General features: G+C 40.9%; 1 protein-coding gene and 1 non-coding gene across 2 annotated transcripts in view; one reads left to right on the top strand and one right to left on the bottom strand.

Moving 5' to 3' along the window:
* The window catches only part of KHDRBS2 (KH RNA binding domain containing, signal transduction associated 2), a 595,075-nt gene that overhangs the window by 100,440 nt on the left and 469,804 nt on the right, over positions 1–24,831 (bottom strand). The gene's annotated exons all lie outside the window — the stretch shown is intronic.
* TRNAN-AUU (transfer RNA asparagine (anticodon AUU)) lies at positions 11,409–11,482 on the top strand. The gene has a single exon. It is a non-coding gene; the product is annotated as a tRNA-Asn (tRNA).

The raw sequence follows: 24,831 nt of genomic DNA on the forward strand, positions 1-24,831 counted from the left end.
ATCTAGGCAGTTAGGACCCACCATAATTGGAGTATTTTGTAGTGGTGGGTTGCAGTGGTGGGTTGCTTACATCTTGGCCATTTATGTATGTCTAAATCTTCAATGTTTATTACATATATATAGTACTATATATAGTACTTAGTTATTTCTCTTCTTGTTTTGCCTTGTATCTCGTGTCTTGTTTTATTTTGTCTTGTATTCCCAGTTCATATACAGTCCTGTCCTGTCCTGCCCTGTCCATGTCTTGTTCATGTTTTCCTCATGTATTGTGCACATGTTCTGGGTTCTGCTTTGTGTCCTTCTCCAGTTCTAGGTTCTTCTAGTCTTGTCTTGCTATCTTGCTTGGTGCCTGTTCTAGTCTTGCCTTGTTTCTAGTACTGGATACATATCTGCTACAGAACCTCCCTATCCAGATCCCGGGAGGTCTGCATATTACCATCTAGCACCTGGGATCCACAGAAGATGCATCAGGGCCCTGGTATATGGCCACACAAACGCTGGTGCTCAACACCAGGGGCGTGTGGCTACCCAGCACTAGGCCCTGATAGTCCATTTCAACACTATAACTCCTATCATCATCATCAGGCATACAGGGGTCCCGGTCTTCGGACCGCCACCCGTGACAGTCCTGGGTGTTCATTGTCACTATTGCTCCTCCTTTGTCTGCTGGTTTGATGGTGATAGCATGATTATTTTTCAAGTCAGAATGTTGTCTATTTTCTATCTAACCTGTGTCTTATCTGCACTCATGTCGCTTTAACCCCTGTATCAAAACTCAAGTTTGAATTCTATGTGCCGGCTCAGAAATGCTTTAGACTTGAGAAAGGGAGGATCTCCCGAAAGCTTGTCATTAAAAAATTCTGTTAGTCCAATAAAAAAAGTATTACAAGATACAAATTGTATCTGTTTTTTTACATTTATATATACACACACACTTAAAAAATAAATATGTATCTATATATAATTTTATACTTGTCAAATTTTTTTTTGGAAAGGGTTTTATTTTTAACAATAATAATCATTGTAAAACAATGAAATATGTGGAATAAAGAAAACATATAAATCAAACAAAAAGAAACAGGGGGGAAATATCCATCCATTATAAAATTGATAACATATGCTTTTTGAAAAACACTTCATAGTGTCAAATAAAGTGTAAAAGCACTTTACACATACGGGCGATAAACAGGCACATAAACTACAATCTGGCAAAAATGTAATCATAAAGAGTATTTTAGTTTGACATTATCCTCCAATATATTCCAGTGTTAAGTTAATGATTCTGTTGTGTTTGATGGCAATCTGAGGTCATCTCATAGCACTTATTCTCTAAGGCCAATGTTAATACCTCTTTAATAGCAGGAATTATGTCAGACCTCCAATAACGTGGTATTACCATAGCGGTCGCTATCAAGACATGGCCTACCATTATCTTATAAAGTTTTCAGGAAAAGACTTGAATACACATAGTTCTAGAGTCATAGTCACAAAAAAGGAGTGATATCCCTGATTATTGTATGTGCATTCTTCCAAAATAATTGTAAACGTGGACAATGCCACCACATATGGGAATATGTTTGCCCACAGCCATGCCAGCAGAGATTTGTTTAATTGGGGTGTATTTTCTGGAGCCTGAAAGGAGTCATATACCACCGATATAAAACTTTATAGTGGTTCTCCAAATGAGCTGAACCTTTTAAATTTAAAGAAAAAGCCAACCAGTCATCAAGAGACATTTCTCTTTGGAGATCCCTCTCCCATGCGACTATGTAATCCAATTTGGTTTGTGGCCTAGCATTAATATTGGAATAACATAATGATATAGTATGTTTCCTTCCTGGGTTATTAATATACATTTTTTCTATTTGGGACTTCTCTAAATGAGTACCTTTTTGGTAAAGTATTGGGACTTCAAATATCTTGCTTAATCTGGTAACTACAATCTCATATTTAGTGGCATCTGAATCTTCTAAATCAACAATTAATTATTTGAGAAAAAACCTTCCAGATTATGTAGAGGATGGGACCTCTAGAAATCAACATCAACCCCAGGAGTATCATATTTAAAAAATAGACACTGGCATGGTCCTGAACCACAAAGCCGTTCCCTTTTTCTGCCTAAACATTATATCCCAAGTCTTTAACGTTGTCCTGGTTGTGGCAAGTATTTTCCTGATTTTAGGGCACAAATTATGAGGTAACCATAACAGTTCTTTAATCGAATACAGATGTATCTTATCTTTTTCAATTAATAACCACCATGTTGATTGGCAGTCAGATTAAACTTAAAGGCGTGTGCGGCATTCATTGAAAAATAATAACTTTGAAAATCAGGTACACCCAAGCCTAGATTGAGACATTGTACGAGCCAATTGTATAGTGTCAATTTGTTTCTTGTCATTTATCATAGCTGATAATGAGGGAGATGGGCCAAGTTTATTCGCCTGATTTAAGTTGTATAAATCCTTTTCCAAAGATTTCACGTTTTTAGATTTGCTTTTTTTCCAAGTAAGATGCTCATTGAATAAACTGACCTCTCATAACAGATTTGTGAGCATTCCTCACAGTTCCAAGAGCCAGGTCTGGATCCAAATTATCTTTAAAGTATTTATTGAGGGTAATTTCAGCTAGTAATTTATTATCAAGTTCCAAAACCAAGTTGTCAATTAATCTCTAGGTGGAGTCACCTAGAGGGACTCAGAAACAAGTTATATGATCGGGGCATGGTCAGACCAATTGATGTCCAATATTTCAGATCTTAATACAGTATGCAAAGTTGCCTCATCCACCAAAAACCTATCGATACATGAGTACATGTAATACTGCAGTGAATGATAAGTACAGTCTTTTTCACTCTCATGAGTCACTTGCCATGCATCATATATGCCCATAGAAAAAAGATATTGAGAACATCTCTGTGCCAAACTTTCACTGTCATGCCTTTCAGGCGAAGAAACAGTCTCTCTCATTATATCTAAATTATGATCCATCACAAAGTTTGTATCACCGCACAAAATCAAAAAAAGAAAAACTTTCTTAACAATGTACTTGAAAATTTAAATTGACCCTCATTTGGAAAGTAAATATAAGCCACTGTGTAAGTTATATTGTTAATCTTGCCTACCAAAATAAGGAATCTGCCCTAAGAGTCATCAATTACTTTAACAGTTTGGCATACCACATTCCTACTAAACAGGATTGACACACCTCTCGATTCAGTTTTATAGGTGAAATGAAATTGAACAGGGAAATGCATCATCATAAGGCTTGGGATCATACTTTTTTTTTTTAAAGTGTGTTTCTTGAACACAGGCAACATCTGTTTTTAAGGCCTTCACCTCGTTAAATAATAGTTTTCTCTTATGGGGTTTGTTCAGTCCACGTACATTGAAGGACAATAATTTCAATGTCATTAAGTTATACCATCATTCACAAAAAAGCATAGACAGGAACCGAACACATCACCCACAAGAGAATACAAAAGTTCAGACACACGAGGTGAAAATGTTGCATAACAAATTAAACAAATACTGTCAACACATGCACAGCCCTCAACACACCATATGATAGTAAAACAGCATAGTTTACCAACAATAACAATGAAAACATAGATAGAAAAAAAAATGCAAATAAATTAAAAATAAAAAAAACGAAAAAAAACAATATTAAAAAGACAAAAAACAACTGGGACAAAAAAGAAAAAGGAAAAAAAGTATATACAAAAAAACAGCAGTCCTCTTGTCTACGGACGCAGAAAAAGCGTTCAACAGGGTGGACTGTGACCTGATGTTTGGAGCACTCCGGAACCTCGGAATCGGACCAAAATACCTCACTTGGGGGAGGGCACTATACTCTTACTCAACAGCCGCATTTGGATCAATGGTGCACTGACAGAACCGTTCCAGATCCATAACGGGACAAAGCAGGATCGCCCCTGCTATTCACACTGACACTGGAACCCATCCTTAACAGGGTCAGGTGCAATGAACACATACAAGGAATGAAAATTGGAAAAACCCATCACAAACTAACAACCTTCTATTCATAGTCACAGACCCGGGGCCCTCCTTACAAGAAATACAGTCCGAATTTGAGGCAAACGGCCATGTCTCCAACCTTCAAATCAATTACTCAAAATATGAGATACTAGGCCTCTCAATCCACCACACTCTCAGACAAAAGCTTCAATGACAGTTCCCATACCGCTGTTGTGACCAACACATGAGATACCTGGAGTCAGGCTTACGCTAACTTCTACACCCACAACTACCTTCCCATACTCATATTCCAAATGGTGCCGGTCCTAGCCCCGAAATCAATCTTCGGCACCCTAAAAGCGACACATCTAACCAGGATCATCAGCTGGTCAGTAACAGGAAGCACCAAACCATGGACCCAGCTAGAATTGGACACCTCCAACTGCGACCTAAGGACCCTGCCATGGATTACCAATGAAGCATAATGAGCATGCAGATCCGGCATAGACAGGGCACAAAGCAATACCTTACAACGGGCCCCAGCCCGCTACTCCCCTTGAGGGGCAACCCAGACTTCCTGGTGGGAGACCAGGGTCATATCCCAGGCCTGACCAGGCATATACCAATTATACGCATGATGGACGTCCAACAACACCCGTTCGCCGTCCGCCAACTGACTAAACTCTTTCCCGAATGACCACATACATTCACACACACTCTGGCGCTAGCACAAATCGTACAATACGCCAAAGCAATCCCACAAAAAACACTACCTGCTGAGAGATAAAACACAGTTCGAACTTCTATGCACACAGGAACTGGAACCACCTCAAGCCATATCTCAGATATACTCTGACCTATTAACGAACAGATATCTCCTAGCATCTCCCTGCATCATGCAATGGGAGGAGGACCTTGAAAGGTCAATAATGGAGACGGACTAGGATAAGATCATAACTCATGTGCAGAAAACACTGGTGAGGCTACAAGAAAACTCATATACAATTTTCACAAGGTGGTACCTAACTCCGTCGACACTCCATGCCAGAGACCCTACGATCCCCGACAACTGCTGGTGATGTAAGGAGGCCGTAGGCACCTTCACGCACATATGGTGGAACTGCACCCTTATCCTGTCCCTTCAGGGAGGCAATCTGGCACGCGATACAGGAAGTGATAGATGAATCCCTACCACTGTCACCGGCCACCTTTTCCTCCACCACAACACCATGCCAACGCTGGCGTACACACGGTCCATCATCCCAAGGCTTCTCAACACGGCCAAGGCAACCATACCCATCTTCTGGAGACAGACCTTACGCCCCCCCTGCAACGATGGGTGGAGGAGGTAGAGGACACAAGGAAATTCGAAGACATGAACGTGACCACCCTGAAACACAGGGATGGCTACACAAAACGCTGGTTCCACTGGTTCCTCCTCTCCTTAGATGACTTTCTACAATACATTACCATTCCATGAGCAGAGGCGGAGGAGGGAGAGACATCGGACTCGGGCGAATTCGGAGTGGGCCGCGGGTTATGGCGGGCTACAGTGATGACAGAGGATGCTGCCTGCCCCCCACTCCAAGTTTCAGACACACCCCACGCAGATTGACAACAGAAGGATCCGACTGCGGCTCAGGTGCTCCAAAATAAATTATAAATACACAACCTGGGGACCCTGGCACTAGGCCATATGTCACCACACCACCTCGAGAAAACCCACACTCCACCACCACGAGAGGTAGGACCATAGGGTATTCACAGCAACGCACACAACCCTTTTTCAGACTAACTACCCAACACACTTTCTGAAATCTACACAATAGCAACGAATTGAGAAGGACTACGACGGAAATGCTCAGACTTACTACCGAGCTATTAGTCTCACCCCGTGACGACATCCAGAGAACTAAAAAGTCAAAACTATGCAGTACATGAGTTTTTCGGAGTTAACCGCAAGAGACAACAATAACTGTCCCCGACACCACAACTACTACTCCCAACATGGGAATCATCTTATCTGGCAACGCAGTCTTATAAAGGCAACGCAGTTAGATCTAACACACTCACTTAAAATCTGCTCACCTGCCACCATCATAGCCCCCGGAAAAACCTCGGAAATACAAGCGACACAACGCATCTTACTACCCCTATACCCACACTCATATGAAAACAACACGACAACACCACTCGCCACAAAAGCAAACGATATGCCACAACATGACAGACATAAGTGGACGGGTAGAGAAGCAACACAGAGATACAAAGGATAAGATGTTTTAATGTAAATGTTTCCATAAAAAATGCGCTGCAGAAACCCTCTCCCCTACGTGGGAACACTGTTACTTTCATAAAAGATACTTAAGACCTCTGCGCAGGTCACAGGTTAAGAGATGCTAATGTACAGTATATTGCACCATTCTGATTTTGCGTTCACTAACAGCACAATAAAGAAAAATGTAACACAAATGCATATATATATATATATATATATATATATATATATACACATACACACATACATATACATACACATACATACACATACATACATACATAAACAAACACATATGATACATCCTAAGCAACAAAAACTAGAAAACACAAAAAACTGTAGTAAATCATTGTGGAATCAATTACAAAAAATCGCCACACTTTCGAATGAAATGTTCCCTTAAATTTAACTCACAATAATACTGTTATCTTCAAGAAGAAAAGGAAATCTTTGCAAAACACACTGAAATCTTCAAAAGAGTCTAGTATGACAGGGCATCACACCCTATATATTCAAACAATAAAAATTAAGAATAAAAGGCATAAATCCTAATAGGTTTTGAGTCTCTTAAGTTTACGAATTATTTGTATTCGGGAAAACCACACGTGTAATTATTTGGTATGATTGGATATGTTATCTAACATACAAACATATTAACTAATATTAATTCTTGAACAGAAATTAAGAATATCATATAATCCTATATAATCTAATCACCACAAAATGTTAGTATATGGAATATATATCATTAATTAAATTATTAACTAGATCAATAATTTAATCTAATATCCAAAAATGAATTGAGAATAAAATAAGTAGTGTAGAACTATGTGTGTTACTATACATAACATATTCTTGTTAATAATTTCCAGGAACATCTCTTTTTCTGAAACTGAGCTGCAGCAAGGTGTGCAAGTCTATAGCAGTTTCACAGGACAGGTTCCACTCAGAACAGGCCTTGCCATGGTCGAACACAGAAGTTGAGACAGAGGTTGTCTTTGGGAAATAGATGTATGACTGCTGCCATCATTTCTGCAGAGGTTGAAGGGGTAGGGGGCAAACCAGTCAGTGCCCAGGCCATATGCCGCAGACTGCATCAAATTGGTCTGCATGGCTGTCATCCCAGAAGGAAGCCTCTTCTAAAGATGATGCACAAGAAAGCCTGCAAACAGTTTGCTGAAAACAAGAAGAATAAGGACAGGGATTACTGGAGCCATGTCCTGTGGTCCAATGGGACCAAGATAAACTTATTTGGTTTAGATGGCAGCAGCCATTGTGTGTCGCAGCAGCCAGGTAAGGAGTACAAAGTGTCTTGCCTACAGTCAAACATGTTGGTGGGAGTGTCATAGTCTGGGCCTGCATGAGTGCTGCCGGTACTGGGAAGCTACAGTTCATTGAGGGAACCATGAATGCCAACATATACTGTGACATACTGAAGTAGAGCATGATCCCCTCCCTTCAGAGACTGGGCCGCATGGCAGTATTCCAACATGAAAATGACCCCAAACACACCTCCAAGATGACAACTGCCTTGCTAAAGAAGCTGAAGGTAAAGGTGGTGGACTGGCCAAGCATGTTTTCAGACTTCAACCTTATTGAGCATCTGTTGGGCATCCTCAAACAGAAGGTGGGGAAGAGCAAGGTCTCTAACATCCACCTGCTCCGTGATGTCGTCATGGAGGAGTGGAAGAAAAAGTACTTTGAACCTTGCAACTTAACACCGTGCAGATGCCACAAAGAGGGATGGATTAGGAGAATTTTGAAGGCGTTTATGATATCAGTCTTACTGAGCCATGCCCCAGTCACTGCTGTCAGAATACGTTCTTATTGTGAACGTTCAGCGTCTCCACGTAGAGCGTAGAGATGCTGAATGCCAGTGCTGCATACTATGGCATTATCAATAATGGAATATTGGAGGGAGAATTCCTCTGAAGGAATTAGTGAGTTCAGGCCGGGAGTTGTGGAAGAGTGGGGAGCAGAGAGGTCGATGATCAACCTTTGCTTAACTGAATTATTTCCTGAGACCACCCCTGTGGGGTTATTGAGAAAGATGGGGAACTGAAAGGCCACAGTAGGAAACCTTGGTCCAACTCTACTTTTAATAGAATGTTTACTGCTGCAGGATTGGCTAAGGCAGACTGCAGATTCTTACATTCGACTATGCCATATGGCATGTAAATAATGCCTGTGTGGAACCCTTCCCTGAACCCTGAAACCAAAAATTCCACCAAGTGTGGAGAGGGGTGGTTATGTAATAATTTGGCGAAAAATATCACATTGATCGAAGCCAGATAGGGTTTGGGGTACAATTTATTGGGACACATTGTCTTGACATGTGCCTTAAAACCTTGTGAACACACATGCAACAACCTACAGGCACTGAACCCACACGGACCTGCATTAAAGTTATTGCATATCTGGGATTTTCCCAGGAAAACAATGTTACAACCCAGCTTGCCCTTGATTACTTTCTCTAGTTTAGAAGAGGAGGCGGAATAGGGAATTTAGTACCAAACCCTGGGGTATTAAGACAAAGGTTAGTTGCATGGGAAGTCAAGGAGCAAGTAGCACCAGCTGGTGTCCTGAGGCCCACAAAGTGCCTGCAAAATAGCTCTGTGTCCAACTTGCTCCAGTCTGTCTGGAAATTGAACTGTGCCAGTGCTGCAGATGCCTTCACGAAGAATGATCTATGGTAATCGTTAAACTATGTACCTCCATACTAATGCCTCAAGTCCACCAGCTTGTGTAAGTACAGGTCGAACACCTCTCTGCGTTCAGGATACACAGAGAATGCCACGTCCCTATATTTACCGAAGGCTAGGACAAACTCAGGAATGGATCATTTCCTATTTAAACTGGGATCCCTAGCCTTCAGTACAACAGAGACATCCCCATAAGAGTATATTTTGTTCTCAAGTATATCTTGGGAGGCAATCAGTAGTGAAACCATGTTGACATCTTTGCCTTTCAAGATATCCTTCTTATGGTTTGCCGGCACCATTGTGCTGGGTTGATGATGTTCGGGTTTTTTAGAGGATCAGTGGATTTACTAGTTTGAGTGCTGGGGAGAATTTTATGTTCTGGTGTAACTAATCCAGAAAGGTGAATCCGGCCCGATAAGACAAGACCAACGATAGGACGGCATGGATGTTGGATAACTGGTCACCACTGGACCCTTCTCCTGCCCCTGTGTTATCCGTGTTAGTATTTATCAGACTATACAGTTCTGCCTTCCTGGCAGTGGCAGGGTAGGGTATGTTCCATCATCTTAATTCATCTGTGATTCTTGGGATGGTACAAGACCTGAGGGAAGTCAGGCTGGTGTTGTCCCCTCCGTGAGATGGAGTGATAGACCTTACTGGGGTGCTGAGGATTGACAAATCCTCAATAGCTTCTGGTAGTTCAGACATACTACGGATTGGATAAATATTTATAAGTTACCTAGGCGACTATACTTTACTGGCTGGCTAACTAATGCCAAGTGGCGAAGAAATTATCTAGTGTTAGTGATTAGTGGAGCCCTACTAATTGCCAAGCGGCTTGAGAGGCTCTAGCTATGTGTTGGCCTAAGGGGATTTTGTGGCCACCGACTGATGTGGCGAGGTGTCGGCCTCTCGTTGACAGATGAGGCCCTCTCTATGCCACTATGAAGGCGACTAACTATGAGTTGGGCCCATGGGCGTGAATACCTAGAAGTATAAGGATGGGTGTTGGCCTCGCGGGACCACTAAGTTAAGGCATAAAGGCCTGAAAGCCTTAATAAGAGGACTCTAAACACTATGAGCATTAGACCAAAATCTAAACCTAGCACCTGTTGCAGGTGGGGGGGAGGGGGGTTGTGACAACCTCTGGATTGACATTCCTATTGTGTCAGATAGATATGGAGAAGGTCAGAGTAGTGGGACCCAAGCAATACCTGTGAGAGTAATAGTTATGTTGTATTACCCAAATCGTGATTGTGAATAAAGGAAAAATAAAAATAGTTTGAGATACATACCAGTCTATTACTTGGCCTAAATTTGAACCAAATAAGTAAAAGGTGTGTATCAGAGACCACATAGGGAGAAAAGATCCCCAAAACAGGTGTAATAGTAAACAATAATAATAACCATAAGATACGACCTGAGCACAAGCGAGTGGCAGAGTCTTATCTATAAAATAAGAATAAAAAACATAACATAGTGTATACTGTATACTGAAAATATGGGAATAATATGAGGATGGACTACCACTCACATTTACCAGAGCCGTACCAGGCTCTGTATATCAGGCTCAAAGGTGCCAATTCAGGCTAACGAAACTCCAAAGCAGAAATATGATGAATTCCGTATTAAAAAAGAATTTATTTGATGAATAAAAATATAAAATATCAAACTCCCGGTTACAAGGGGGTGGAACCCAAACAACAAATGGTGTAAAATAAAGGTATCCACTTACCCCAAACAAAGTAAACCGTAGGAGTGAATATAGAGAACAAATACAATACAATCAAATGATAAAATTTGCTGCTGTTATTTTATCATTTGATTGTATTTTATTTGTTCTCTATATTCACTCCTACGGTTTACTTTGTTTGGGGTAAGTGGATACCTTTATTTTACACCATTTGTTGTTTGGGTTCCACCCCCTTGTAACCAGGAGTTTGATATTTTATATTTTTATTCATCAAATAAATTCTTTTTTAATACGGAATTCATCATATTTCTGCTTTGGAGTTTCGTTAGCCTGAATTGGCACCTTTGAGCCTGATATACAGAGCCTGGTACGGCTCTGGTAAATGTGAGTGGTAGTCCATCCTCATATTATTCCCATATTTTCAGTATACAGTATACACTATGTTATGTTTTTTATTCTTATTTTATAGATAAGACTCTGCCACTCGCTTGTGCTCAGGTCGTATCTTATGGTTATTATTATTGTTTACTATTACACCTGTTTTGGGGATCTTTTCTCCCTATGTGGTCTCTGATACACACCTTTTACTTATTTGTATTCTGATTTAGTGTCTGGGAAACACCGCTGTATCATACCCTGTTTTACATTTATCTCTGCTATATATTTGGAAGCGCCTACTCACTATCTTGTATTTTTGCTAAATTTGAACCAGCTCAAAAACGTAAGTGATTGTTGAACTAGCTGGGCCTAGAAGAGCTGTCTCTGTGGCGCAATCGGTTAGCGCGTTCGGCTATTAACCGAAAGGTTGGTGGTTCAAGCCCACCCAGGGACGTGAGTTCACTGTGTACAAGATGACACGGTCGCAGTAGCTTTTTCTCTAAGAAGTTGAAAATAAGCCTGTAGTAATCAAACTGAAAAACAGTGGCTCTATGCTGATTATCCTAACTATAAGATAAGGCCAGGGACTAATGAAAGTATTTAGAAAACTGGGCAGACTAGATGGGCCGAATGGTTCTTATCTGCCGTCACATTCTATGTTTCTATGTTTCTATCTAATAACATAGAAATTAAACATATTAGGTTACATTGGTTGCGAGGGTCAGATCGTGGACCCCAAATAACTAAAACCACTAACTAATGTGAACAGTAGAGAACTAAGAAATTAGATTATGATTTCTCAAATGCTGAGCACCTTGAATCTGTAATATAATACAAGATAAATCAGAATCCTCTAATAAAATTATATGAGAGGGCTGCCAACTATCTGAACCAATAGACCCACCTAAAGCGAGTGGAGACTTGAAGACCCGCAGAGGCACAGCTAGATGAAAGGTTCAAAACCCGACAACCTACAACAAATACCAACATGTCATAACATATCTGAGAATGTAGTATGTCATAACTGACAAGCAATGTGCTTGCTTGAATCAAACTAAACAGAATAAAGCATTTTAACCAATTTATACAGATAACTTGCAGTGCTCTGATTTTGCCACTAGAGGCCAGCATAACACACTTAGCCTACACATTAGATTAATCATTCGTGTGTTTTTGCCTACACTCGGGGAAAAAATTATATGTATATAATAGGACGTTCGGTTGTATTATACAAACGGCCCCAATGAGGAGCAAAACTTGCATATGAACCAAACATTCCCACGTTTAACCTAATTTTAACATTATGCTTGCTCTGTTTGTGCATATGTATCGAGACGCTTTGCTCCCGAAAGCCAATAATTTATATGAACCAACATGCATTTGGAATTAGCCGATTGATTACAGAACCGCATACGTTCATATGAATTTGAACAAACTACCTCATGAAAACATGCGTACGAATTAGAGGTAAGTATAAGTATAGAGTCAAGCAGTAGCCTTAAGTAGTGATTAGCTCAAAACACCTGTGTGGTATCCCCTTCACCTTATTTGTGTTATAAGTATAGAGTCAGCCTGTGATGACGCTGTGCGCCTGCAACTGGTCCGCGACGGTCAACATAACTCACTGTTTTTAGAAGTTCCCGGACAGTTTGCGGTGGAGATCAGAGGAACAGGTACGAGTATCCTGGAGGCCTGGGGTGGCTGAAAAGTCTAGGAACAGGAACGGGCAGACTCTGTAGAAGCAGGTAAGAGTTTCCACGCGGTAAGGTAAGTAAATGGTAATTTGCTGTGGCCTTAAGTCCAGGTATGCAAGTTGTCAGACCATTAAAGGTAATGGGGAGAGGTCTGGTGATCTTTAAGTAGGGAAACCAAGCCCCACCCACAACTACATGCCACGTATTCCATATATATATATATATATATATATATATATATTTAAATTCCATGTGCATATTTATGTAATTTTTTTACATAATTAAATTATTTTATTAATTACAATTTGAGGGACCTGCCAGACAACCCAGGCAGAAAGTCCAGACAACCCAAGCAGAAAGTAGATGGGGGGACTGTTGTACTTGTGAGACATCGCTGAACACAATATGTGTAATTTATTGCAGTATAAGCCAACAATATTAAGAGATTCAAAGTTAAAATTACATGCAGAACTAAAGAATTAGCATTTCTTAATTTCCACACTTTTTTAGTTTTTATTCATGTAAAATTATGTTGCATGTATAAATATTTGATGTGGAATGAAAGCCTTGTGTCTTCTGAACAAAATTATATATAATACGTGTGAGTGCACTTAATTTGAAAGAGGTGAATTATGGTTGAACAGACATATAGTTAAATTTCGGTTTTATTTTTACATTTTGTTTTGATCAAAACCTGTACAATTGGCTCAGTCCTTAAGGGGTTAGATAATAGTTTCATTTACATCAGCAATTTATTGGAATGCATAGACAGCATAGGTCATTTTATTATGTAATAGTAATGCGATAACATGCATGTAGTATTTATCCCACAAGTAAAGAAAACATTATATGTTTAATTCTGTTACAATACACAGTATTGTTCAATGTTAAAGTATTAAAGAATTGGTAAATGTCAGCATATGCATACAGTAGATCACAGGTGTGCACCTTGTAATGTTACTTGAAGTACATCTTCATGAAATGGATTCAGCTTTGGGTAGCAATGAGTACAGTCTTTTGCTTTTCCTGACAACCGCATTTCTTTCTGAGAAGAGATTCTGAATGAAATATGTGACCTGTGGTTGTATTTTATCTAACCTTTAGTTAATTTGATCTATAAAATGTAATAAGTGTATTGAACCTCTTAATAAAAGGGTCTAAAACTTGCATGAAGATATAAAGCAGGTTAATTGCTTGCAATAAAGCATGTCTCTGTATTGCCCAAGGGAAGCTTAAAGATAGAGGTTTACTATCATCTTCTATCAGCAGAGGCTTTAGCATAGACACTTGAATACAAAATAGAAACGTGTGTGGATCCTGTGAACTCTGACTTTCAACCAATGTTAAAATAAATCCATTGAAATACGGTTGTTTTAGGTCAGCTGAAGATAGCTTGTGCACTCACTTTTTACTTATATGTGACTATGAGAAATAAAGATAAACTTAATTAACCATATAAAAGATGATTAAGACATCTCCCAACTCTGTTAATCTGCTTAACCCCTTAGGACACATGACATGTGTGACATGTCATGATTCCCTTTTATTCCAGAAGTTTGGTCCTTAAGGGTTTAATGCTGACTGGCTGTTCACTAGCCATACAAAACTATTTGTATATTCATGCTAATTTTGATTTTGAATTATGAAGAAATGCTAAATAAAATATAGCCCATAAAGCCCCACTTACCTTCCCTCTGGCTCCAACTTTTGTTTTTAACCTGCAGCTTGTCATTCATTGCACACTGTATGAATGTAAATGGCAGCCCATTACCGCCCCCTACACAACAGATACATATTTGTGAGTCAGCCATTGAGGGAGAGGGGAAATCAAGGGGTCAAGCGGCTAATCAGCATCTCTACATAGAGATACAATGAATCACTCACTCAATACTTCCTGTTGTGAACTTTCAGCGTCTCCATGCACAGCGTAGAGACGCTGAACGCCAGTGCTGCATACTGTGCTGCACACTGCTCAGCACTGACACATGAAGCACCTCTAGTGGCTGTGTGAGTGACTTCACCTAGAAGTGTAACTAGCCAGCAATGTAAACACTACATTTTCTCTGAGGCTGCAAGGACAGGCTATAGATAACAGAATTCCTACATTAAACATGGTGATTATAACATCCCTTTAATTATTTTTTTTCTTAAAACGACATGAATGCCTAACTTTCTGGTGCTGTCATCTGCTCAATGAACCCCATAATGAATGGGCAATAATGATGAATCATCTCTGTGCCATTTGGGGATCTGAATCTTGAGCAGACTGGAAATAGAGGTGCTGGTCTCCTAGTGATTAGTGGAACATACACTCTAGAGCAGGCCCAGACTGGCCATCGGGTAAACTGGGCAAATGCCAGGTGGGTCACGATGGCCATGGGCAAAGGCTGGCAATCAAAGGATCACCCCTGCCAATCCATGCACCCATTATACTGACTGGTTTTCGGAATTTCCCTCACCCCCCCGGTCCACAATAAAAGGCCACTGCACGTTTTAGAGTGGCCTTTTATTGTGGCCAGCCTAAGGCACACCTTTGCAATAATCATGCTGTCTAATCAGCATCTTGATATGCCACACCTGTGAGGTGGATGGATTATCTCGGCAAAGGAGAAGTGCTCACTAACACAGATTTAGACAGATTTGTGAACAATATTTAAGAGAAATAGGCCTTTTGTGTACATAGAAAAAAGTCTTAGATCTTTGAGTTCAGCTCATAAAAAATGGGGGCAAAAACAAAAGTGTTGCATTTATACATTTGTTCAGTGTAATCCCCACTGATCCCAGGTAGCACGGGGAAAAGTATGTTCTTCTACAGGTTAACTATTACATTACCTGAATACATTACACTTCACTATGCATGAACCCCTACATTACTATAATGCACTCTACTATCAATAAATCTAAAGACCCTACAATACACATTAACCCAATACTTTACACTCACAATAAACATTACCCCATACATTAACCAAACACTACCATTAACCCCTAAAGTACCTACACACTAACCTGAAATCCATCTCTGCATCTATGCATGGTTGTCTGTATGTGGGTGTAGAAATGTGTGTTTGGTCATATGTATGAATCTGTGTATGTGTGGGTATAGATGTAATATCTGTGTTTATGTTTTGTATTTCTATGTATCTTGTTTGTGCAAGAATTTCTCCTGAATTTAGGCTCTGGATCTGCTCCCGCATGTAATCTAAAAGACACTTAATGATGAGGCATGTATTATGGGAAAATAATAATGTTGGGGGTTATGTAGAGATTTATAAACCATTCAAGCTTTGTGGTGTTGTGGTTTATTATTATTACGTTAACACTCTTCTATGGCATTATTTTTTCATAATAAACGGTTCACTCATAAATATCTTCTCTCTCTCTCCCTTTATATATCAACACTATATAAAGAAAATTAAAACCTTCTTTGTTTGCTGCGTAACTTGCTGTTAGAATAATGTGTAACATTTGTAAGAATACATAACTAAAAGATATATTGCATTTTAAATGTGAATATTTCAAGGAACAAGGGAAGCATCAGGCAGTATTTGATTATATAATATACTGATATAATTAAGATCTGAAACAAACTGTGTTTGCTTCTGCTCATGCCAAAATCTGCTAGTGCTGCTTCACTTTTCCTGTAAACACAATAAATGACCTGACAATGTATAACCAATGCTAGGCAATTCTGTTTTTTCAGGCTGTCATTTTTCCAATCTAGGGACTGGCTCAGTAGTGCTGATTGAGAATCCTCTAGAGAATTTTACAGACACAAATGCCATCTGTATTTCTTGGGGGAGATCGGTTTCTGTCACCTGCAGTTCATGAATTTTCTATCCAGTTTTCATCTATCAGGAACATCTTTCCTTAGTAACAAGTAGATACTTTCATAGGAAATGTTAGTCATCCTTCAGCTAAGAATTTTCCGAGACATGTTTTTATGTATCTCTGCTGGTTGCTTTGTTTACTATTTCCTGACACTTGTAGGGAAGCCTAAACTCATAATGTTATAAGTTATGTGACATCTTTTTTGCAACTTTTCACTTGCTTTTACTGTTATTTCCATTCCATAAGAAATATTCTCCTTGTTCAATTTTTTTTCCTTTATGGTATTTTGAAATCCTTCGGCAAAAGACTTTTCAACTTTCTCACTGCCAGGGCAATATTCTAGCAATTTGTATTAAAGATTAATTTTCCCATTTGCATTGCTTATTCCTGTATTCAACAACAAAGGTTTGTTGAAACAAAACTCTGTTCATGATGGCCCCAGCCTGGTATCTTAGCCGCTTTATAGAGGTAGGGTTAGTCATTGGCCCTCAATCTACTAGAAGAATTTTGGAACACAAAGTAGGTTTTTTTAAACCTGTATTCTCAATGATGGAGGCGCAGGACAAAAAAAAAAAAAAGGCTGGTTGCAGGTTTTTGTTTAATTCTTTAACCTCTTCATGACAGACCATTTTCTTGCCTTTTTTGCCATGCGTTTGTTCCACTGTAATTCAACACAATTCCTTTACCCATACATAATATATACAATTTTCAAAGTAAGTTCCTAGTAACTTCTACACAACGAGTGCAACAAAAGAAAAAAAACTCAAAATAAATTTACTTATTAGTTCCAATTTTTAAAATTCTTCAGGATTTCTAGGATTTCAATAATTTTTTGAAAGCTGTATGACAATATGGCAAGCAGTATATTGTGGCTTTAAAACTAACACTTACCAAAATTAGGAATGTTGACATTCTGATAGTTGCAGAATCCAAAATTGCTACACAAAAACATATATTTGTAGAGGCAGATCCATCAGAGTATAAATTTCAATTAGAGACAAGCCCTCATTTAAAAAAAAAAAAAATCCTCTTTACTTGCTTTTCAGATATGCTAATTGGCATTGACACTATCTGTGTCATCATACTGTCCCGTGTCACACTTTGACGCTATTTCTAACCCTCTCTTAACCTTAACCCTAACTCTAATTGTATCCTTAACACTAATGCTGTTTAAGCAATTTAATAGATAACCCCAAGTTTGATTGATCTTCCTTTGGGTCAATCACAGTAATGGCATACTTTAATTGACAGTTAAGGCAGGCTAATCCTGTGATTGGCTCCTAGGGTGATTATTCAACCAGTGGGTCAATCAGGTACTACTGTTGGACTGTCTCATCTTGAGGTAGTCCAGTAGTAGTCAATTGACAGCTGATCACAGAATCAGCTATCAATCAACTGTCAGAGAAGTCCTAAGGCTTTGACAGCCTCAGGAGTGACTGTATAAAATATATGCTGGTAGTGAGGACTTGTATCAGTGTATAGCAAGGTAAACTCAGGATCCATTTTCCCATTAATAGAACAATTTAATTACTAGTTTTGAATATGGGATCTCCCTTGTGATAAAACCTCTCTATGGAGGGGAAAGTGAGGTTTGATTGATTTCCTACTTAGGGAAATTGAATCCCTTTTCACTTTTTTCTTTGTAAGTTAACACTGGTATAATTTATTCATGGCTTAAAAAGCTTTCGCTTTTTTGCTACAAGCGCCCATAATGTTCCTTCCTTTTTCACAGTGGTGACATATGCTCTTATTGGAGATATGCTATATACTGCACCTTAATTATGGCTCTTTAGTTGATGGTGTCCATCTACCACAGGTATAGTGATTTTCTCTTTGATATAGATTCTGACAAGTTGGGGGCCAGTGTTCAATCATTAGGGTACCCCTAGGAATTATAATACAAATCTAAATGATCTATGACTATTGTGGTTAGTCCATATATATTGACCTACATTGCTGGTGTTTCCTCTTTGATTGGACCTCTTTTTTTTTTTTTTACATATATGAAGCTTATTTTTTTGGCAAGGGATTTTTGACTTCTATTTTCCATTATCTCATAAGTATATTTCTAACTCTTCCATCTAAACTCCCTACATGTACCTCTTTTCAACCTTGCCAGGACATTTGATATAATGTTGCAAGTTAGCAACATAGATTTGGCATAAACATTTTAGGTTTTTTTTGTATACAGTAATCTAAATATCTACCTTTAAAATTAATCAGGATAAATTTTTTTTTGTTGTTTTTTTAGATCTGTTGCTCCCTCCGTCAGTAACAAGTCATCTTTCCTCACTCTTTTCAAACTGCACTTTACTTAATACACTTTGTAACTTACATCATAGATTTGGTTTTCTAATAAAGTTTATCTAAACTTATTTTCCTTTTTACCTATAAGAATGATTTTAGATTGGTGGTAAATATTTCGGGAAGTCAGGCCTCCCCTTTTATTTGGGGTTTGACTTCACTAATTTTTTCTTTGTGATATTGACTGTGGATGATGTACACATTACCTATATAACCTATTTGAGTAACAGAGTGAGACCTCGTGTCCTACATCTGGAACTTCTCTTTCTTCCATATACCACTACTAGTTACAATACAACATGTGACCATATAACCCAATCAATATATAATCAAAAGTATATCTATTGCTGTGTAAATTAATGCAGCACCATTTTAGTGTAATACAATTATCTTACAAAAATACATTAAAATCATAATATAATTATTAGAGATGTCCCGAATAGTTCGCTGGCGAATAGTTCCCAGCGAACATAGCCTGTTCGCGTTCGCCACAGCCCTATTCGTCATCATTGAGTAAACTTTGACTCTGTACCTCACAGTCAGCAGACACATTCCAGCCAATCAGCAGCAGACCCTCCCTCCCAGACCCTCCCACCTCCTGGACAGCATCTATTTTAGATTCATTCGGAAGCTGCATTCTTAGTGAGAGGAGGGCAAGTGTAGCTGCTGCTGAAGGACTCATCTGATCTCTGCTGTAAGGACAGCACCCCAAAACACCCTTTTTAGGGCTAGAACTCCAGTCTGATTTTTTTTATTTTTTTTCTGTGTAATCTAATTGCAGTTGCCTGCCTGCCAGCATGTGTGTCAGGCTCACAGCGTATACTGTGCCCACTTGCCTAGTGCCACCATTCATATCTGGTGTCACAATAGCTTGCATTTAAAAAAACAAAACATTTTTTACTGTAATATAATAGCAGTCAGTTTCCTTCACACGAGTGCATTTCACGGCCTGCCAGGGCACAGTGTCAAACCAGTGCAACTCATATCTGGTGTAACAGAAGTGTACATAAAAAAAAAACCTAGAAATTTGACTGGGAAATAATAGCAGTCAGTTTTCTTCACACGTGTGCATTTCAGGGCCTGCCAGGGCACAGTGTCACACCAGTGCAACTCATATCTGGTGTAACAGTAGTGTACATTTAAAAAAAAAAAAAAAAACTTTTTGACTGTGAAATAATAACAGTCAGTTTCCTTCACACGTGTGCGTTTCAGGGCCTGCCAGGGCACAGTGTCACACCAGTGCAACTCATATCTGGTGTAACAGTAGTGTACATAAAAAAAAAAAAAAAATAGAAATTTGACTGTGAAATAATAGCAGTCAGTTTCCTTCACACATGTGCGTTTCAGGGCCTGCCAGGGCACAGTGTCACACCAGTGCAACTCATATCTGGTGTAACAGTAGTGTACATTTAAAAAAAAAACAAAAAACTTTTTTGACTGTAATAGACTGAATAGCAGTTAGTTGTCTGCAAGCGTGTGTGTTAGGCCTACAGCGTCTACTCTGAAAACTTCTGATAAGTGCACAGTGCCACTCTATCTGTTGTCACAGTAGCTTGCATGCATAGTACCACTAATCGAAAAAAAATGACAGGCAGAGGCAGGCCACCCTGCAGTGGCCGTCGTGGTCGTGGTGCTGTGATTCCCTTTGGCCCTAGAATAATGCCCAGTGTTCAGAGGCCACGTACCCTGAACTCGAAAAGTTCTGAGGACATAGTTGACTGGCTAACACAGGACACCCAATCTTCTACAGCTTCCGCTCGGAACCTTGACGCACCATCCTCCTCCAGCTTAGCTTCGGACCCCTCTCAAGTTACCACTCGCCCGCCTGTCGCCACCACCAACACTAGCTCCACAGCCGCTTCACTTGATCTGTCAGAGGAGTTATTTACACATCAGTTGGAAGAAATGAGTGATGCGCAACCATTATTTCCAGAGGATGTAGATAACAGGGATATGTCTCAGTCAGGCAGCATTACACACATGGACGTACGGTGTGATGATGATGATGTTGTACCCGCTGCTGCTTCCTTTGCTGAGTTGTCAGATACAAGTGAAGCGGTTGATGATGATGATGCGTCCGTGGATGTCACGTGGGTGCCCGCTAGAAGAGAAGAAGAACAGGGGGAAAGTTCAGATGGGGAGACAGAGAGGTGGAGGAGACGAGTTGGAAGCAGGGGGAGGTCGTAGAAAGGAGCTAGTGGCACAGTCAGACAGCATGCATCGGCACCCGTGGTCAGCCAGACAGCACGCCAATCAACGCATGCTGTTGCCACCACAAGAATGGAGTCATTGCAGAGCTCAGCAGTGTGGCATTTTTTTGTGTGTCTGCCTCTTACAACAGCAATGCCATTTGCATCCTGCGCAAAAAGAAACTGAGTCGTGGGAAGTCCAACACCCACCTAGGTACAACTGCTTTGTGAAGGCACATGATCCACATCACAAACACCTATGGGATCAACACATGAGTACAAGCAGCACACAAACTCAAAGCTGCCATCCTCCTCCTGGTCCAGCATCTTCAGCCATGTCAACCACTGCTGTCCTCCTTGCCCCCTCTCAACCATCCGCCACTCCGTCTCCCGCCTTGAGCAGTTCCTGCTCATCTGCCCACAGTCAGGTGTCTGTCAAGGACATGTTTGAGCGTAAGAAGCCAATGTCACAAAGTCACCCCCTTTGCCCGGCATCTGACAGCTGGCTTGTCTGAACTCTTAGCTCGCCAGCTTTTACCATACAATCTGGTGGAGTCTGAGGCATTCCAAAAATTTGTAGCTATTGGGGCACCGCAGTGGAAGGTACCAGGCCGAAATTTCTTTGCACAAATGGCAATCCCCAACCTGTACTCGATTGTGCAAAAGGAAGTAATGGCATGTCTGACACACAGTGTTGAGGCAAGGTTCCATCTGACCACTGATACCTGGTCTGCAAAGCATGGTCAGGGCAGGTATATTGCCTACACTGCGCATTGGGTAAACCTGCTGACGGCTGCCAAGCATGGAATGCGTGGCTCTGCAGAGGAGTTGGTGACACCGCCACGACTTGCAGGCAGGCCTGCTGCCACCTCCTCTACTCCTCCTACTCCATCCTCTTCCATAACCTCCTCGGGTGAGTCCTCTTCTGCTGCTGCGTCTTGCTCCACATCAACGGCACCCACATCCCGGATACGGCAGTGTCACGCCGTCTTGGGGTTGACTTGCCTAAAAGCAGAGAGTCACACGGGACCAGCACTCCTGTCCGCCCAGAATGCACAGGTGGATCAGTGGCTGACTCCGCACCAACTGGAGATCGGCAAAGTGGTTTGTGACAACAGAAGAAATTTGTTGGCGGCATTGAATTTGGGCAAGTTGACACATGTGCCGTGCATGGCACATATGTGTAATCTGATCGTACAACGCTTTGTGCATAAGTACCCAGGCTTACAGGACGTCCTGAAGCAGGCCAGGAAGGTGTGTGGCCATTTCAGGCGTTCCTACACGGCCATGGCGCACTTTTCAGATATCCAGCGGCGAAACAACATGCCAGTGAGGCACTTGATTTACGACAGTCCAACACGTTGGAATTCAACACTCCTAATGTTCGACCGCCTGCTCCAACAAGAAAAAGCCGTTAACGACTATTTGTATGATGGGGGGCTAGGACAGCCTCTGCGCAGCTGGGAATTTTTTTGCCACATTACTGGACGCTCATGCGCAATGCCTGTAGGCTCATGCGTCCTTTTGAGGAGGTGACAAACCTAGTCAGTCGCACCGAAGGCACCATCAGCGACATCATACCATTTGTTCTCTTCCTGGAGCGTGCCCTGCGAAGAGTGCTGGATCAGGCCATAGATGAGCATGAAGAGGAAGAGTTGTGGTCACCATCACCACCAGAAACAGCCTTATCAGCATCACTTGCTGGACCTGCGGCAACGCTGGAAGAGGATTGTGAGGAAGAGGAGTCAGAGGAGGAATGTGGCTTTGAGGAGGAGGAGGAAGACCAACCACAACAGGCATCCCAGGGTGCTCGTTGTCACCTATCTCGTACCCGTGGTGTTGTACGTGGCTGGGGGGAAGAACATACCTTCAGTGAGATCACTGAGGACGAGGAACGGGACATGAGTAGCTCGGCATCCAACCTTGTGCAAATGGGGTCTTTCATGCTGTCGTGCCTGTTGAGGGACCCTCGTATAAAATGGCTGAAGGAGAACGACCTGTACTGGGTGTCCACGCTACTAGACCCCCGGTATAAGCAGAAAGTGCCTGAAATGTTACCGAATTACCGCAAGTCGGAAAGGATGCACCAGTTCCAAAATAAATTAAAAAGTATGCTTTACACAGCGTATACGGGTGATGTCACAGCACAATGGGAATCTAACGGGGAAGAGGTGAAAGTAATCCTCCTCATCCCACGACCACGCCGGCAAGGACAGGACGCTTTACAGACGTGTTGTTGATGGAGGACATGCGGAGCTTTTTAAGTCCTACGCATCGCCACAGCCCTTTGGGGTCCACCCTCAGAGAACGACTCGACCGACAGGTAGCAGACTACCTCGCCTTAACTGCAGATATCGACACTCTGAGGACCGATGAACCCCTTGACTACTGCGTGTGCAGGCTTGACCTGTGGCCTGAGCTATCCCAATTTGCGATAGAACTTCTGGCCTGCCCCGCTTCAAGTGTCCTGTCAGAAAGGACCTTCAGTGCAGCAGGAGGTATTGTCACTGAGAAGAGAAGTCGCCTAGGTCAAAAAAGTCTAGATTACCTCACCTTTATTAGGATGAATGAGGGATGGATCCCAAAGGGACTGACAGTGGGCGATACATTCGACTAAAAAAGGCCTGATGAGGGGGACGTAACAGGGATTAAACTGATAAGAATAGTACTACTTAACACACCATACCTATATGGTGGCACATTAGATTGCACGCGCAGAGCCCCAAATTTGAAGATTGTGGTGGTGGCTTACTAAAGGTAAGAACTCGAGTGGGATATGTTTTGTTTTGGGGTCAGTGCTTACAAATTTGTTTAATATGTAGTACTTTAATTACTTTAATATTGTTTCCGTTATGCTTTTTAGTATCTACCTTGTCACTTCCTTAAAGGGAAACTCCAGTGCCAGGAAAACGATCCGTTTTCCTGGCACTGGATGGTCCCTCTCCCTCCCACCCCCTAATCCCCGGTTTCTGAAGGAGTGAAAACCCCTTCAGTCACTTACCTGAGGCAGCGGCGATGTCCCTCACCGCTGTCTCCTCCTCTGCGATGCTCCTCCTGTCCATTGCGTCGGCCGGTGGGCTATGGACCAGGAAGTGACCTTTAGTGGCTGTCTAGTAGACAGCCACTAGAGGTGGAGTTAACCCTGAAAGGTAATTATTGCAGTTTATGAAAAACTGCAATAATTACACTTGCAGGGTTAGGAGTAGTGGGAGTTGGCACCCAGACCACTCCAATGAGCAGAAGTGGTCTGGGTGCCTGGAGTGTCCCTTTAAGAAAATAATTTTAATACAAAATAAATAGCATTTGTTCAAAACATAGGATGCATATATAGCACAGAATTTAGGATAGAACAACAATTGTGCATACAGATTACACTTCAGATATAGAGTAAACATAGAATGATGTACATTTACATAATTACATTTTAGTTTTTATTACAGAAATATTTCATTTCATTCCATATTTACATTTACAAATAATATGATATCCTTTTTCATACAATATTTCTTGTTGAGTATTGTGTGGGACACCATATAATTTATAAAAATCAAATTAATATGGGTCTGAAGTATTACCAAAACGGTAAAGGTAAGGTACCATTTCTTATTGTACACAGTACTTATGATGAAAATAGATAATTAAAAAAAAGTAAAACTTAAAGGACCACTCTAGTGCCAGGAAAACATACTCGTTTTCCTGGCACTAGAGTACCCTGAGGGTGCCCCCACCCTCAGGGACCCCCTCCCGCCGGGCTCTGGAGAGAGGAAGGGGTTAAACTTACCTCT

The sequence above is a fragment of the Pelobates fuscus genome, chromosome 2 (genome assembly GCF_036172605.1).
Source record: "Pelobates fuscus isolate aPelFus1 chromosome 2, aPelFus1.pri, whole genome shotgun sequence".
In the NCBI taxonomy this organism is placed as follows: Eukaryota; Metazoa; Chordata; class Amphibia; order Anura; family Pelobatidae; genus Pelobates; species Pelobates fuscus.